The following is a 17,756-nucleotide window of genomic DNA, read 5'->3' as shown; positions in this document are numbered from 1 at the left end:
GACACATAGAAGAGAATTGTACTATGAACTATGAAGAAGAAAGCTGTGCTAAGGAATTGGCTGTTTTTGCGTAGTCAAACTTTCTAGCAAGTTTACAATAAGTGTTGAGTATTATTGTCTGTGAAGATTCCAATATACCGGTATACATTATGTGTATGTATATTATCATTATCTACAAGTAGTAGCTGGTCATGTTCTGGTGAATTGTTCTTGTAGTTAAGACATTTTGTGGTTTTCCAAGTTTTCTCATCAGCTCTGACAGTGTAAGGATGATAACCCAACATTTTTATCTACACCACACAACACCTTCCAATCCAATGGCTATGGAATGAGGCATGGCAGATGGTTTTGGACAATCAACATCTGCTCTGTCACAATCTGTGTTGGTTAGAATAAGGTTTTTGTGTGTAATGTGTGTAATTCTGGGGTATTTTCCTTACACGGGTAGAAGTGATGAAGTGGCTTCAAATGCAATGAAAGGTCTTCAACATTACTACAACAAATCCAGCTGAATATGACTACCTACTACTGGCCCCAACATCTTTATACTTCCCAACAAAGATGTGTGTTATTAGGTTATGTTCCAACTTTTACTGTGTAGTGATATTTTTATTCTCTCCTTCACAGCATATAAACATGGCATCAGCTGGTTTAACTGAAGAGCTAAAATGTTCTATTTGCCTTGGTATATACACACATCCTGTAATGTTAACCTGTGGCCATAACTTTTGTGAGAACTTATTGTTAATGTTTTGGATTGACAAAGAAATTCTGGAATGTACACTTGTCCTGAATGCAGACAGCAGTTTAAAAGCCTCCCTGTGCTGCAGAAGAACCTAAAACTGGCCAATATTGTGGAATACTTTCTTTCTAGTTGTCAAAATGCTGATGAAGAGAACAGCTTTTGTACATCCTGTATAACTTCCAAAAAACCTGCTGTTAAAATTGTGAGTGCTGTAAAGCCTTTTTGTGTTGTCATAACATAAAAAACAGCCAATCCTCTAACCATATACTAACTAATGCTACTTCTATGGAGAACCATAAATGTCCTGACCATAATGAAATGATAGAGTATTTCTGTTTTCAAGATTCTTCTCCTTTGTGTACTTGGTGGGCCTTGAATTTTGAACATAAAGGACATGATCTAGCACTGCTAAGTGAGGCAGGTGACAAAAAGAGACTTGGATGGTATGAGTTTGGAAAGAAACTAACCATGCAAACTGAGGAGTATGAAAACTTACGTTGCAAAGTGGAAGACTATAAAAAAGCATGCTAGAAAAAGCTCTTTGGTGGTATCAGAGAAGAACTAATTACCCTGGAAAATAGTGTGCTAGCTAAGATTAACAAGCAGGCAACGGTGGTATTATTGTCATGTTCCCAAACAATCCAGGAGATTGATGCAGACATAAATGAATTGTACAGAAGAAAAATCCAGATCCAGCAGACTTGTAAAAATGCAGATAACCTAGCTCTTCTGAAACAAGCCAATTTTGATACTGATGTGAAACAAATTAGAATTTGTGTTGACAAAATAAATGAGGAGATGATCACTGTGACCACTATGAATGCTCTGTGTAGACTAATGAACATAATTCCTTCAGTAAAGGAGGAATGTTAATACAGCAGACCCCATAATTACTCTTATCTTATGACTTTAAAGAAGCAACAGATTCTTACTACAAAAATAAGGTGCGACCTTATCTTCCAGAGAAATTCTATTCCCAGCAGGTTTTAAGCACCAAAAGGATCACTTCAGGAAAACAGCAGACTTGTAAAAATGCAGATAACCTAGCTCTTCTGAAACAAGCCAATTTTGATACTGATGTGAAACAAATTAGAATTTGTGTTGACAAAATAAATGAGGAGATGATCACTGTGACCACTATGAATGCTCTGTGTAGACTAATGAACATAATTCCTTCAGTAAAGGAGGAATGTTAATACAGCAGACCCCATAATTACTCTTATCTTATGACTTTAAAGAAGCAACAGATTCTTACTACAAAAATAAGGTGCGACCTTATCTTCCAGAGAAATTCTATTCCCAGCAGGTTTTAAGCACCAAAAGGATCACTTCAGGAAAACATTACTGGGAAATCAAAGCTAGTGAAGATGGTGATTGGGCTGTAGGTGTGACCTATAACAGTGGAAATTTTTCCCAGCTTGGCAAAAGTGATAAATCCTGGTGCATAAGCTGGAGTGATTTATGGGATCAACTTTATGCAGAACATGATGATGAACAAGAAGAGTTATATCATTTTACACATGAACTTGGTATTTACTTGGATTATGAAGGTGGACTTGTGTCTTTTTATCAGCTATTTGACCCAATTAAACACTTGCACACATTCCGCTAATATTTTACACAGCCTCTTTATTTTGGAATTTGGGCAAGTCTGGGCACAAACATCACAATTTGTAGATAAAAAAAATTAAATGGGCTATATGACTTAGTTGAACACTTGCATACAACACTTTTATTTGGACTTTGGGAAAATCTGAGCACAACCATCACACTTATTTGAAGATAAAAACCTAAATCAATTTATTTGTGTTGTTGATGTACATTATTTAAGGTAAAATACATGTTGATTTTATATGATCCATTAATTTATTGGTTAAAAATTGTCAACATGTTATGTCTATTTATTAAAAACTAATAAATTGTTAAATAAAGTTGTATTTTAGTTACTGTATTAATTGATTATTTCCTTGCTTGAATATAACCATGGGGTTTGCAAAGTGAATGTTTATTAGTAATCGAGGTAAATATTTTTTCACTTTAATTATCTAGTCAGATGCAAGAATGAATATAAAATTGTGTGCAAAGATTTTGTTTGTTTTAGTACATGCACTGAACTTTTAATTTTCAAGTTGAACATCCTCTGTAAAATGTTTATTTTTCTAGATCAGTGTTTCTAAACTAGGGCACCTTGGGCAATAAGCGTTTTGTGACTCCCAGGTCAGTTTATTGTAGTTTGAGCAGGGGATAAATTATTTATAGCAGGGTTCTCTGAAGACCATAACATTTTTTCCAAGGTGTTGCCCATGTTAAAATAGATGGGGAAATGTATATTTAGATCAATGTGTTCTTTTTACACTTCCATTAGGCCATGCATTGAAATAAGTAAAAATGAGAAGTTTTTTGTAAAGAATTTTTTTATGGAATTATTTGAACTTTTTTGCCCATAGTTAATTACAAAGTCTATGAAGATAGAATTGTCATCATAAGTTCTGGAGTGAGGGGGCAGGGGCCTTATGGCAACATTCCATTTATAATCAGTTAATGCACAAGTCATTTAAACATGCTTGGAGCTGTACATTTTCTGTTTATTAAAAAGATCCTTTTTCAGGCTTGGAGCCAAGCTAGTTAGAAATAGAGGTGGCAATTTTTCTTATGTTAAAGGATAGGACCCTAGTCCCACAAATCTCAAATGTTTGTGATAGTATAGAAGGCAGCTTACTGGAATCTGTATAACTCTTTTATAAGGGGTCCTCAGATAGCCGCCCATGCCTTTGTGGCAGAGGTACGTGGTACCACTTATCCAAGGTGAACATTTTAAATTCCTCAGATTAATGTTAAGGAGTTTCTTCTTTGTTTTCAAATTTGTTTTGGCATTAGGTGTTCCAAGGTAGTTAAGTTTAATGAAGACCACTTTTAAAGGTTGGAGCCAACTTCGCTATGGGGCATTACTGTTGGCAAGATTTTTTTAAAACCATGAATAGCTTGGGGGGACGTGGTTAGGGATTGGGCCAAGCACACCATTTTCCTAGATCTGGGCTGTAAATGTTTAATATTCTTATAAGCAAAATTCAAAGGCAACATGACTTTGCATGAAGGGAATATACGTTGCTTAAATCTATTAAGGGAGCACTCCATTAACATACCAAGTTGATTAAACTTCAGGGATATCAATCTGTCGAGGTTGCAATAGTAAGTGATTGTGAAATTGTGTTATATCTGCTTTGGTGCAAATGAAAGCAACTGCGGTGGATAGAAGGGGCAACAGCAAACTAACCCCCAAAAAGGCAATAGTTTTACCATAGACCATTTCTCTCTTCTTCCATATTTTTTTTTTTATCATTCTGAGCTCTAGGTTGGTATTGTGCAGTAGCATGAGGAGGTAGCTGCAGGGCCTTCATGTTGCGCAAGTAGTTCAGATCATACTGGATAACACATCCATACACTCCATCACAGGAGGAACCCTACCAAAGCCCTACATAATGACCTCCAGCAGACTATAAGTATAAATGTTTCTTTAAAAAAAAAAGACTTTCTGGGGTGGCGTGTGGGTCCTATGTTCTGTAGTGAGACCTGTACTAACAGTGTGGCAATGTGCAGCTCAGTTGGTTTTTGCCACACTGTTCTTCAAGTTCTTCAAGCCTAAACAGAATACACGTTTATCAGTAAAGCTGGGTAATCTAGCAAACCTGGAATGGATTTCCTAAAAGTCATTAGCTAATTCTTAGCAAATGTTTTCAATCCTGGACCAGATCCATTTCAGGTTTGCTGGATCACCCAGCTTCATTGATGAAAGTTTATCCTCTCCAGCCTTAGAGAGCTTTAATAAATCAGGGCCATAGTCCTCAGACTTATTATTGGACTTATTAGGATAATGACTGGCCTTATGTGACCAGAGTGTAAGGTCAGGTATTGGATGATACACACACAGACACACACACTGTCATTTCTTAGGCCTGAATCCAATCAAGATCTTCTGAGACTTTTTTTTTTTTTTTGAAACTGGGTTTTTATTAAGAATTTTCATACAATACAAACAATACAAGAAAAAAAAACAGAGAATAGACAAGATATAAATATAGTGTACAGTATACCAGATAATTAACAGTACATCAAAAAGGATCATACAAATAACATTTTTAAAAAATAGCAGCAAAATTTAAACCAAACCGTATAATCCCATATGGTGAGAAAGTAAAAGATAAATGCAAAACACAAAACATTAACAAAAAATAAAAAGGTGGGGTGTAAGCAGGACAATAAGAAGGGGGGTGGGGTTACCAGAATGATGATTAAAAAGCAAAGAGGATCTGCAGCTGGGAACAGCCTGTGCAGCATATCCGGCGTGTGATACCACCGGAACAAAATTTTGTACAAGTTTTCTTTGTAAAGTGTGCATATGTAGCTTTTATTGGCCACCTCCCAGAGCTTGGACCATTCATCTCCATCTAGGGCATGGCCCAAAATGGCTTCCCAGGTGCCCATATAGGCAAATTTGCCAGAAGCCCCCTGTGCAAACACATGGAGGAGGTGATAAATGGACGAAAAAAGACCTTTGGCATAAGGACTGATGGCACAAATCCTTTCAAAAGGGGTGAATGTAGTACATTTGGGCGATTGTTGAAGGGAAAGGACATAATGCCTTATCTCCAAGTATGCAAAAAAGGAGGTTTGTGGGAGGTTAAATTTGTCTTGTAATTCCTGAAAGGAGGGTAGTCTTTTCTCCACCGGGTGTAAAATATGCCTAATATGAAACAGCCCTCTTTCCCTCCACGGAAGCCACAATTTTCTAGTTAAACTATCGGGTAGTGAAGGGGTGTGTATAATGGATATAAGTATAGAAGATGGGAGGAGACTATACTTAGTCTTATATGCTTTTCATATATTCCTCACAAACACCATCAGGGAAAGCAGGTGCTACATAATATTTAACCAGGTCTGGGGCCTCAAGACTCCCCAAGTCCTTGGCTGTACAGACCACTGATCTGGATTCTGAGACTTTTTTTTTTTAATATATATTTTCATTTTTTTTTAAGGATAAGAAATACAAGAAAAAGAAAATGGACAAAAGAGCAAAAAACATTGCTTAAAGAAAAACAATAGTTACAAACGTTGGTATCACATTAATTCTTAGTGGGAATAGTAATAGCACAAGCACAGGAAGATTAGACAATAACAGAGAACCATTACTAGAATCTGAACTGTGGGTCATTATCCAATAGATGATAGACATGTAGTATGTTCCAATGTGGTCACTATTCTCTTTCTGGTTGCTAATGGTAATATATTGATGTAAGATTCCCATACTTCAAAAAAACATTAACATAAGAATCCTTAGCCAAAGTGGCTTCAACCAATTACAATTGAAATACAAAACATAGTTTTTCCAAAAACAATATGAGAATTTTCCATTGTTTTTTTTTTCCACCAGTTACAATACTGTCAGAAGTTTACTACAACCTCTGGTGACTCTCGCCCCCTGCATATTTGATTCTTCATATTTGAGTGGTAAATAATTCAACAAATGTCAGAGGGCGTAGGATACCCCCATCCTTCAAAAGTATTTACCTTAGGACAGTTCCACAGTATGTGGTATAAATCAGCCTCCAGTGCTCCACATTTCACACACTGTGTTGAAGAGCTAAGTTCCATCTGAAATGATGTGGTGATATGTAAGCATAGTGATAGATTTTAGGGTCATTTCCTTATTCATAATGGGGAGTAAGGCAAGCCATGCTCTGCGAAAGTCTGATAGCATATTATTTGGAGTACGCTCTGGGAAGTGTTTAGACCATCTACTTAGGCCTGACCTTCTAGTCTCATATTCTATGTTGTTTTTATAAGTGATGTAAACATCAGACATGGTTTATAGATTGGGGTGTTTTACAACAAGGATGTATCTTTTTGAACCCGGGGGTTTTGTCAACTTAGCTAGCAAGGATTCTTTTTTATTACCCCATCTATAAAATGTAAAATAGGGTGGACATTTGTCTCAAATTTTGAAGCTACATGAGTACATGAGGCATTTAACTGGGTCTTCCCAAATGTGTTTTAGTCAGTTCCGTGCTCTAGATACTCTTTGTTGGTCATTACTGCTTTGTCCTGCAACTCTGCATATTGTGAGTGATATGTGTTCCGCTTCTGGGCAGTATATTGTGGATAATCGGGTGATTTTACCAAATAACTAGGGAACCTCCAAATCCGAGTACAGAACTAGTAAGAGTGTCTGAGACATTACTTATCGGTGCATCTTTCCCTGCCATGTAGCAATACAGACTTTCTGGGAGCTCACTTATGCCTTAAATCTGGTCTGCAAGGAGATCCTCCAAAATACCATCTGCTGCCCCATCGGAAGAATGCACAGACCCTGTCAGTAAGGCAAACAGGCATGTGGGGGCCATAACACTACTGAGCACTATTGAGTTGTTGTGATGAAATTCATGCAAGTTCAATCATTGTGCGATTTCAGTTTTTTACTTTAAATATGATTCTAAATCTAGCCCTAGGTTTCCATTGACAATTCCTACATTTTAGTCTCAAAGAATTGTACAACAGATCAATTAAGGTTTCAATTTAAATATTTTAGGTCATTGAGATCAATATATGATTTGTGATGTGTAATCTGCCATTGTTGACCTCATTTTGGCATCTCTGGCCTTAAGCTGGGTACACACGTGGGAGAACGATGGAGCGGCACCCCGCTGCGCGCTCTCCCCCTTCGCTTTCATTACAATCGTTTGTCGTTCATCATCCGTGGATCCACCAGGTCGGTTGTTCGAACAATGGACGACAAGCGCTGTACGCACGCCAGATTTTCGACCGATATTGGCCCTGAGCAGATTATCAGACAAGAAGCTTTGCAAGCCTTTTAAACTCATTTATCAATCAAGCATATCGTATGAGGGAAATTCAAATGTATAGGCTTTCATTTAGATAATATTAGCCACAGTTTTAAATTACTGTAAGAAGGAATTAAAAATGTGCCAATTTCCTTGTAACCAAATGTAATTCTTTTTCATACAGTCTGACGACTGGTTATAGTTAATGATATAAAGTTAAAAAAACTTTCATGCTGCCTAAATTTAACAGGATGTTCAGAGAGTGTTGTTTCAATGATGGACACAAATAAAGGAACTGTAATTTCCCCCACCTCCTAGATTGGAGGCTCTTTTGGGCAGGGTCATCTCCTCCCCCTCCTCCGGTGTCATTGTTAGTATTTGTCTGTCATTTAAAGCCACTAATAAATGTACAATGTTGCATATTATGTTGGTGCTTTATAGGTGAATTATAAAATATTAATGCATCAGGTTATATTATCAGTATATTATATTATCAGTGATATATATATATATATATATATGTATGTATATAAAGAAAAAATGAGTGCACGTCCAAACATACACTGCCAGTGTCACTTTAAGCTTTAAGGCATCCTAAAACATGCTTTTTTTATATTTTCAATGTTGCCCTTAAAGCTGCATTAAAAGGCACTAAACAAACAATCCCAAACCAAATAAAATCTTTTTACTTACACAGTTTACCAAACATCTGGCTAACTAATCACAGGCAAGTCTATCACTATCAGTTACGAGAATAAATTGAGCTTTTAAAAAATGGAGGTCCAAAGAACAGATGCTATTTTGGAACTCTTTACTGTGTTTGCTTTAATTGGTAGGGTAATGTTTGATGTCTATTTATTACCAACATTTACCCCCAACTTTCACACCAGACCATGTCTCAGCATTATTTTTTTTCTTTATCTGTAGCAATAAATAGCTTTTACTACCCTGTGTTATCATTATCAGGCTTGTGTAATTCTTGCAGGAGCAGCCACTGGGGCTTTGTTTCCTCTGATGTATGTTTAGTGAGGAATGCCACTCCTTCAAATACCCCTGTTCACCTACTTTTCCCAACCTAAATTTTCCACTTTTTAATTTGTTTTTTTTCTCAAGGATGTGTGTGTGATTAAAAAAATCATTCTTTTAAATACAAAGTGTGCTAATAAGCTACATGCGTATTAGGGCAACAGCACACACCACCTCTCTGCTTATCCTAACACTTCTATGATGCTGGAGCTGTGAGAGGTGAAAGTGTTAAAAGGCAAATTTTTACTCCTTAATGGGGAAAAAAAGAACTTGTGTATAATTGGAACTGCTTACTGTGGTTTCACTTGGTTAACAGTCACAATATGGGAAAACAATCACATTTTTTCTCCTCAAGGGAAAAAAAAATGTCTGTGTATACGTGGAAATATCCTAAAAAACTAGACAATAGCCATCTATCCTTAGCCCTAGGCTAACATTGATGCGCTAGTCTTATGACATTGTGCTTATGTGGTACATTTGAGTTAGGTTTACAGCAAAACACTTTCCAAACCGACCCATTTCGCCCCGCAGGGCTTCTTCGGGGGATTAGGTTACCTTGATGGTATTGCTGAAACTCCTAACAGGTAAGGTACAACTGAAGCCAATTCTACTTGAAGGTACATTGATCATAAAATCCAGTAGTCATCTTGACGTGTTGGTGCTGATACTGCAGTCAGCCATATGATTATATGGCTTAAATGACTGTTTAAGGTGTAAACACTCGTGATGGGAAGGGGGGTGGATGCAAGCAGCTGAACACGGGGGTACAAAAGCAGCAGCAGTATACATACACAAGTGGTGAACAAGCACCAGCACTCAAATCGAACAAGGAGGCAAACAAGCAGCAGCAGCCCAAGAGCCAGGCAATTATTTATTTCAAGAGATCCACTGTGGAACCAAAAAAAAAACCCAGAGAAAAAAAAAGGTTCTTATTTTCCTTGTACTGTTACCAATCATATGATGCTTTTTTGTATCTCATTGACATCAAGGATTCCTCAACTTTTATTAAGGACTGTCCTTATTTTGCCCCCCCCCCCCTCTCCAAGGACACCAACTATAAAGGAATTATATTTTAAAAATAAAGAATCCAATTTCATCTTGTTGACAACAATATGGTGTAATTTAACTACCACTGAAACAAATGATGGGGGTTACTTTCCTCTAACAGGCACCAATGATGAAGGTCTATTTAATTTCACTATACCACTATATAACTAATCTTACTTCCACTGACATCCATGATGATTTTTGTTTTTACTCCCTCTGGCACCAACAAAATGGAGCAAAACACTGTCCCACTGACACCAACAATGGGGATTATTTTTCACCCACTGACAGCAATAGGTTGTAGGTTGTCGTTCATACCAAGACATGGAACTAATTTTATCCCACAATAACTCAAGATTAATACCATTCATGTCATGTCAATAATAAGGAAATACTTTTAGTTCTATGACACCAATTATTAGTTTTTCCTGCTCCCATTGGCATCAATGATAAGGCATATTTTATCCCACTGCCACCAAGGATGGAGTGTATTTTATGTTTCTGATGGCAGGGTTTATTTTATCATGACACCTATGTCATTGAAATTTTTTTTTCTAAATTGGGCTCCTTTCCTCCGGGGGCAAGGAGACTATTATTGCTATTTTTATTATTAATAACAATAAACAGTATTTTTATAGCGCCAACATATTACACAGAGCTGTACATTAAACTGGGTTAGCTGCTTTTCAAGCTTTTAAATCTACTGACACTGCAAAGATTGCTGAGTTGCACAGTAAACGTATGAAATCTATTTCATTTGTTATAGCTTTAAAATAGATAATAGAGAGTTTCATCACTGGAAGCATTATTAGGTTTTATCATTTGCTGCTGTTTGATCCACTTGCAGAGGTCTTGCTTCCAAAGGAACTAATCTTACCATAGTGCTCACTGTCTTTGTTCACTAGGTGGAATCCTGTATAATGAGGGGCCATTGTGAGAATGCCATCTGAAGGTTGGTTTCTCACATCTACAGCTCATAATTTTACAAGGTTCAAACTATTAGCTGCTGGTCAATCCCAGATTTGTAGATCCATATTTTATTTTTCACATTGGGGATTCAGTTAGAGTAACTGTTGTACAAACAGTCTCTGATTATAAGTTTTAAAGCTACATGATCCAGCAAACCTGGAATGAATTTGTAAAAGTAATTTGCTAGCAAATGTTTTGAATCCAGGTGTGCTGGATCACCCAACTTCACTGATGAAAGTGTATCTTCTCCAGCTTTGCAGAGCGTTATTAAATCAGGCCCAATTTTCATTTTTATAATCTAACATAAATCCAGATTTATCATTTTGAATATTAACCCCCTGTGTTCCAGTGACCCACTGCTCCAGTGACCATGTACTCCAGGTACCCTTTATGTTCTCGTGAACTCTATGCTACAATGACGTTGTGCTTCAGTGACCCTATGCATTAAGCTGCATACACACTTGCAATAAAGACCGATCGTCCGATAATCGTTAACATATAAAGTGCACAACGACTGACCAACAAAGCTGACGAACGAGGATTGTCACTGGAAATGAACAACTGTCCCGGGGGATCTGATTGAGCGACGATTGTTCACTATCTATTGTGTGTACAGCTGTTCAGTGACGTGGATATTTCTACAGTACACTTTACAGTACACTTTACATGTCACTTCCTGAATCGTTCAAATGATCATATCCAGCGTGTGTACACTATTTGTGCATTATATTTGAACGATCGTATCGTTACAACATGTACAGAATTGTACACAATACGATCGTTCATAATAATCGTGCATAATTGTGCATTATTGTTAGTCGTTCGTTTTCTAACGATAATTATTGCAAGTGTGTACCTAGCTTTAGAGAAAGTGAACAAGTTTTTTTTAGTAAAAAAATGCTTTCACAAAACTTTTGTTTTAAAAATTCTTAATTAGGCTCATCTAATGGTAGTATTATCCCAAGATAAAAATACCAGTCAAGGGCCTTTAAAAAGAAAGGTTCTGGATACTTAGGAATCTAGCTATGGATTTTAACAGATCACAAAATTATTTTAACTTAATAAATCTAGTGTATAGAAAATAATTTTTAAATGGCTGCTATATTTTTCAAAACTTGCTGGCCCAGCAAATTCAACCCAATGAAAGACTGCCTGATGTTGCAAGTCTCCAATAACTCTAAAATTATATAATAGGAATGCCATAGGGGATTTGCTCAGAAAAAGCTGTTTCTCACTAAAAAGAACATAAACGCAAGACTACAGTTTGCCACAAATCATAAAAGAACAGACCAGGCCTTCTGGAGCAGTATGCTTGTCTAATGATTTAAAGCTAATTGTTTTTAGTAACAGTAAACATAAGCACAAAGTGATTACAAAATTTCAGGGGAAAGATCCTAGTAGGAAAGCAACAGGATTTCAACTTTTTAGAGATTGGCAATAAAAAAAAATGTGTACTTGATTATTGCACAACTCAGAATATGAGAGCTGTCCCTAAAACACTTAATTCTCAAAGATTCTTCCCTCAGAAGTTTATGGAAAAGAAAATGCATTAGTCCAGGACTGGTAAATTATGTAGAGAAGTTCTCCACTAGGAACATCATTGTTCTCTTGCTGTTGCCCCAGTCATTTCTGATATGGATCATTTCCAAAATGTATTTTTTTTTGTTATGTGATCCAGGAGAATACAAGTGGTAATACACAAAAAGGATTGACATTAGCTTGTGTGTAGACTTTGCAAAATTGGCATAGCAGTTATAATGTTATTAAAGAATTGGTACAACTGTCCATTGAGTGCATATATATGGAACTCAACAAAGAAGGAACTTTAGAGTTTCTCAAATTCATTTTTAAAAGACCAGACCTTTGTATTTATGAAAATAACAAACTAGAAATCTAGTTTTTTAGAAAGTAGAACTATATTTTATCCTGTAATGAGGACATTTTTCTATCTCACACCGAAGAATAATCAGTTCAATTCTTTTTGTAATAGACTATAAAATGCTCCGGTGAGACCAACCTAACCCCGTAAGGTAGTGGTGATGTGACTTGAAGTAATATTTCACATACTTTCAGCTTGATTATACTAGAATTGTAGGAAACACAGCAATCTGTCAGTGAAGAGGGGGTTGCCAGTGATCACGCATACATCTCAGGAATGCATTGGCATTTCTCCCTGCTAGCATTGACAGATTAGTTTTCTAGTCCTCTATTCATATTCCCAAGAAGATTCTGCAGCAATGAATAACTTGCCAGATTGTATCCAGCAGTCAAGCAGTGATTTTTAATCATAGGTCTTCTTGCCAAGCAACCACCTCAGGATTGTGCTGAGCCAGTCGCTGTGGAAGCCTATACCTCTAACTAGTGAAACAGACTATTCCAGGAGATGTGTGGGAGGACAAACCTTTTGAAAACAAAACTTTTGGCTCCAACTTGAAGAAATAAAAGAAAACTTTAAAAAATAAAACTTGTCCATATGTATATCAAATGGTATACAGGCAATACTGGGATTTTTTTTTTTTGCAATTATCAGAAATTAAAAAAAAATGCATAGCAAGTTCAGAAACAATGAAACTGTACGTATTCCAGTTAAGAAAACCAGTGCTATTGCATATGAGAATAATTTTGAACTACTTTCAGCAATGCTAAACTAATATAAGCTAAAGTATTACTAGCCAGTCTTGAACTCATGACCACAGGCATATGAGACAGCACCATTACATCAGGGATCACTGAAAAGGAAATGCAGATTCCTATCAACTTAAAAAGCCATCAGGCTTGAAATAGGTAGATTCAGGATACCTGTTGCAGCTTCTTGTGCTGAAGGTGAGATAGGGGGGAAAATTCACAGTAGAGCAGGTCTCTTTACAAGTGTAAAAGAAGAAAAGTAAGGATAGGGATCAAGTTTAATTATTATAACTTCTGTTCCTAGCACTGATCTGCAGTGATGGACAGGAAGTCTCACTGCAAGGTATAACTCACCTTTCCAGTGAGTGACATATAAGAGTATATGCTAAAGCAGATTTAAAAGAGCATTTGCACTCCAGAACAGCTGGTGCCACCCATAAAACACTATGGTAATGCAAAACCATCTGATGGACTGTGACACCATACTTATAAGTCTTTGTGCTGTGATTACTACTCTTGTAGCCAATACATAAAGACAATGTGGCAAATCTAACTCACCTGAAGTCATAGGAAAACATAGGGTGGTGCAGTAATTTCATCCAGTGAAACTATTCTTAGTATATTAAAGGAAAAACTGAGGGCTACACCTTTGTTGGCATTTGTTAATTATATAGTAGTTTGCTATTCTGACACTACCAATGGCAGTTTATATAGAATGGAAGACTATTCAGCCAAAAATATCATGGAGGATCATTAGTAATGCTAGTAGAAGTTGAAGACGGACTCAATATTAACCAGCCAATTAAAGCCCTTTTAGACTTAAGTTACTAGTCATCATATGGGCTGTCATAAAAAAACATCAAGACATAAACATGACAGCTACACTTATAACAACCCACTTGGGATATGTGAACCCAGCTAAGTTTTGGTCCATGAGCAGCATTGGGTGCACCAACAAAACTGCTGATTCTTTATCACACTTTGTCTTGAGAGTCACCTGGTAAAGATGTTGATTAAAATAACGAATATTAAAGAAATGGATTACTTAAAGACCCAAAACTGTAATATGTAGGGTTCAACACCTGAAATTTACAACACAGCAATATTGATGGAACGTCAATGTCAAGACAGGGGCATTTCCAACTCTTCTAATTCAGTGCTAATCTGCTGGGACTGCTACTCTGGCACAACATTGTAAAGGAAATGTCCCGAGATTGTTAAGTACTGCATTAGAAGGATCATTGTTCATTAGAAAAATGTTATGGAAAAATGTATGTAAGAAGTTGGATTAATGAGAGGGCCTCCCCTGCACCTCTAGCCAACACTTTCCTAACAGTGCCCACAGTCCTGGACAGATACAAGCCACAGGTGTACTTCACAATGGGCAGAACAACAGCCATAGTCAACAATCTTTGTCAGCAACAGCTGTCCAGAAACAAGCTAGGTAAACAGGAACAAGCCATAGTTAGGAGACAAGTCTGGTCAGCAACAAGTAAGCAGCAACAGATTCAGGTATACAGGTTTGCAGAGTCAGAAGTTACAGACCTTATAGCTGAAACTTTTATGTGTCAGTACTGTCATTGGCCATATGGATCTGTGGTGGTGCCAGTTCCGTGGTATGCCTACACTCATGTGCATGGACTGGCGCACACATATGAGCGCACATGGCTGCACATGAGCCTAGGTCTACAGATGTGCGCATTATTACATATTTGAATGAGATGATATTTTGAGACAGTATTCTGACTAGAGATTGCCTCTTGTGAAGACATTTCTAGATGTATCCCCTCTCAAAACTCTTAGTAGCTGCTTTGACTAAACAAATAGCAGATGGGGCTTACAAGCAGGAGCTATCTCCTTCACCAACAGCCACCAACAGAGTTTCAAAGCTGCCACCCTACTGCCCAACCTCTGTAAAGTTCATTCCTCCAGCAACATGAAATTTACAGGAATGTGACCCTGGGGGTAGCTTGGGAGTACACCAGTTCCATTCTCTTTTGAAAAGAGAAGGGCAGGAATAGTTGTTACCTCCTTGCCACTGCACAATAGGGCCCAGTTCTCAGCTATTGTCCAAAGATATAAATTGTATATTTGTAAATGGTCCTTGTTCACTAAACCATCATTCTAATGGTGGGTACAATTCAGATAATATTTTGGGAATAGTGCAACATTCTCCATTAAGGTCAGACCTGAGATGTGCCATTTTTTTAGTATGTTTGAACCTTTTGCTCTATGGTATTTTTTGTGGAAGTACACAAGAAAACAAACACCAGCAGCATTAGAAGAACACATACCTTTCCAAAGATCCTGCAATATCACAAGTATATCCAAGCTGCCATATACAGTATGCTGCTAATTTTAAGCCTTAGGCTAAGTTTAAACTAGTGATGAAAAAACATGGAGTTTACCATTCCTAGCACTTATCGGCAACTTGCAGCCACACAGGAGCAGTAACAGGTGGTAACTGCTAAGCGTTAATGCACTTGTGCAGGCATGTGTTTTGGGTTTTTTTTTTTCTAATTTCCATAGGAAATTATGGAATTATTGTAGGCGGTTGGGTCGGTTAACCACTCCAACGCACAGCAATGCTACCGCAAGCTAAAGCGGCCAACCACAGTGGTACTACTTGGAAAAAAACTCTAGTCTGAACTTAGCTCTAGGCACCACTCTGCAGAAAGGCATGTGATATGGATACATTGCATTTGGTTACAGCATTGGAAAAGTCTGCTGGATAAATGCCATACTGCACAAAGGCACGTAGCATTAAATATAAACCATCATCTTCGGTGATTAGTCACACTACTGTGAGACAGAGTGTTCTCCAGTGTGAGTATACAGACAATTCATATGACATAGCACTGTGGAATGTGCCCAAAGTACCATACGAAGACATCTGCTGGTATATGTTCTGAACACTTATACAACTTTACACTTGGAACTAATAAAAATTGTTTTATTTAATTTGGATAGCACAAAGAAGGATCAAAGCCTTCATCAGGTATTTATGTGAGCACAGGGACTAGCCTGGTAACAAAGGCAAAAAAAAAGGTAAAGGCAGAGCAAAGTAAAGAGGGGAATTACACATTACATAGGATGTTTTAAGCCAGATACCTATATGTGCACCCAAAAGATCAACAGAAGGGGCTCCCAGTCTTACCAATGCTGTTATTAGCCCATAGATTGGGAATGTAACCAGGAAAGGATAAAGCTGGTTGTATGTTTCTGAACAGTAGTTGGTTACCTTCCCCCAAAATATAAAACACCATTAACTATATCCACACAGAAGCGTATTCGCACAAGATTATAGACACTATTTTAGGAAGCTCTAGTGCTTCTGATTGATATCGACATTACCTACACTGAGTAAGATTGGTGATCAGGGGCTGGCCACTCTAGTGTATGAATATTGTATATAATAAAGGTATCAATTATTTTTTCCTGTTTTTTTTACTTTTTTTGGTGTTCAAAATGTACAGGATGCAGATCAGTCCACAGAGAATACTTTGCATGCCTTCCCTTTACAACAGCTTTTCTAGAGCTGATTTGAATCTTTCTTCCACTGATTCTGCAGCCATATAAACTATATACTGGGCAGAAAGACACTTATGTACAATTATTATACTCACTTCATTCATCACCAATTAGAAGAGGGGATTTTTTGTCTAAGATACTTAAGATACAATTACTTTAAATTCAGAAATGATAGCATTGTTTTATTTTTCTGCATCTACTCTATTAGGGGAAGTTTATCAGCACGCCTAGAAATGCTAAATGTTGTTCTGTTACCTAAAAAAAACAGGAAGAAAGAACATGTGACAGTCATGTCACTGATGGAGTTCCAGAAAGTTTATATAGTGTAGCACATTGTGTATCTCCACTCCTGATTTATTAACTTGTGTTTATAAGAAAAGTTAAAAATATTTTTTCCTAGTCAGAGACATTTCTGCGGTTTGTCCAAACGTTTGGCTTCAGAGGGGAGTCAGTATGGGTGCAGAGTTATTATGTGAATAAAAATAAACACTAAGCCGGAAGAATGAGTTAATATGTAAACTAGTAAAGTTTAATAGTGAAAGTAATCATCCCCATACACATAAATTGTCATTTCTTCCCTGTACTTTAGTTAGAATGTATATGGCATATATGTGATTGCAGTAGATGGATATGTTTGAAAAGCCAACATAGGTTAGGAAAATGTAATTGCCTTTAAAGAAGCAGCAGATAAGGCAATTCAGAAGCACCTGTTCAGTAGGACCCGATTTTCTAAATTGCTTTAAATGCACCTAATTGTGCTTACAATCCTGGCTGTAGTTAATGATTGTGACCTAGAAGAAAGAACCACAAGGCCCAGTGGGGTCCGGTAATCTGATACACCCAAAAAATGTGATAGTTTCACATTTCATATTTCTCCTTAATTCCAGGGCTTTAGTTTTATTTTTAGTGGGTAGAATGTGGGGGTGGGGGGGGGGGACAGGCGTTGGAGTGTCATATATGGGGGAGCATAGACATGG

General features: G+C 37.2%; 1 pseudogene; it reads left to right on the top strand.

The window, feature by feature from the left end:
• Nucleotides 1-356: 356 nt before the first annotated feature.
• On the top strand, nt 357-2,426 carry LOC140328573 (uncharacterized; annotated as a pseudogene).
• The last annotated feature ends 15,330 nt before the right edge of the window (nt 2,427-17,756 follow it).

This window comes from Pyxicephalus adspersus, chromosome 1, assembly GCF_032062135.1.
Source record: "Pyxicephalus adspersus chromosome 1, UCB_Pads_2.0, whole genome shotgun sequence".
NCBI classification, from domain to species: Eukaryota; Metazoa; Chordata; class Amphibia; order Anura; family Pyxicephalidae; genus Pyxicephalus; species Pyxicephalus adspersus.
Note: the sequence above shows the minus strand (reverse complement) of the source record. Positions and strands in the feature narration are given on the sequence as shown.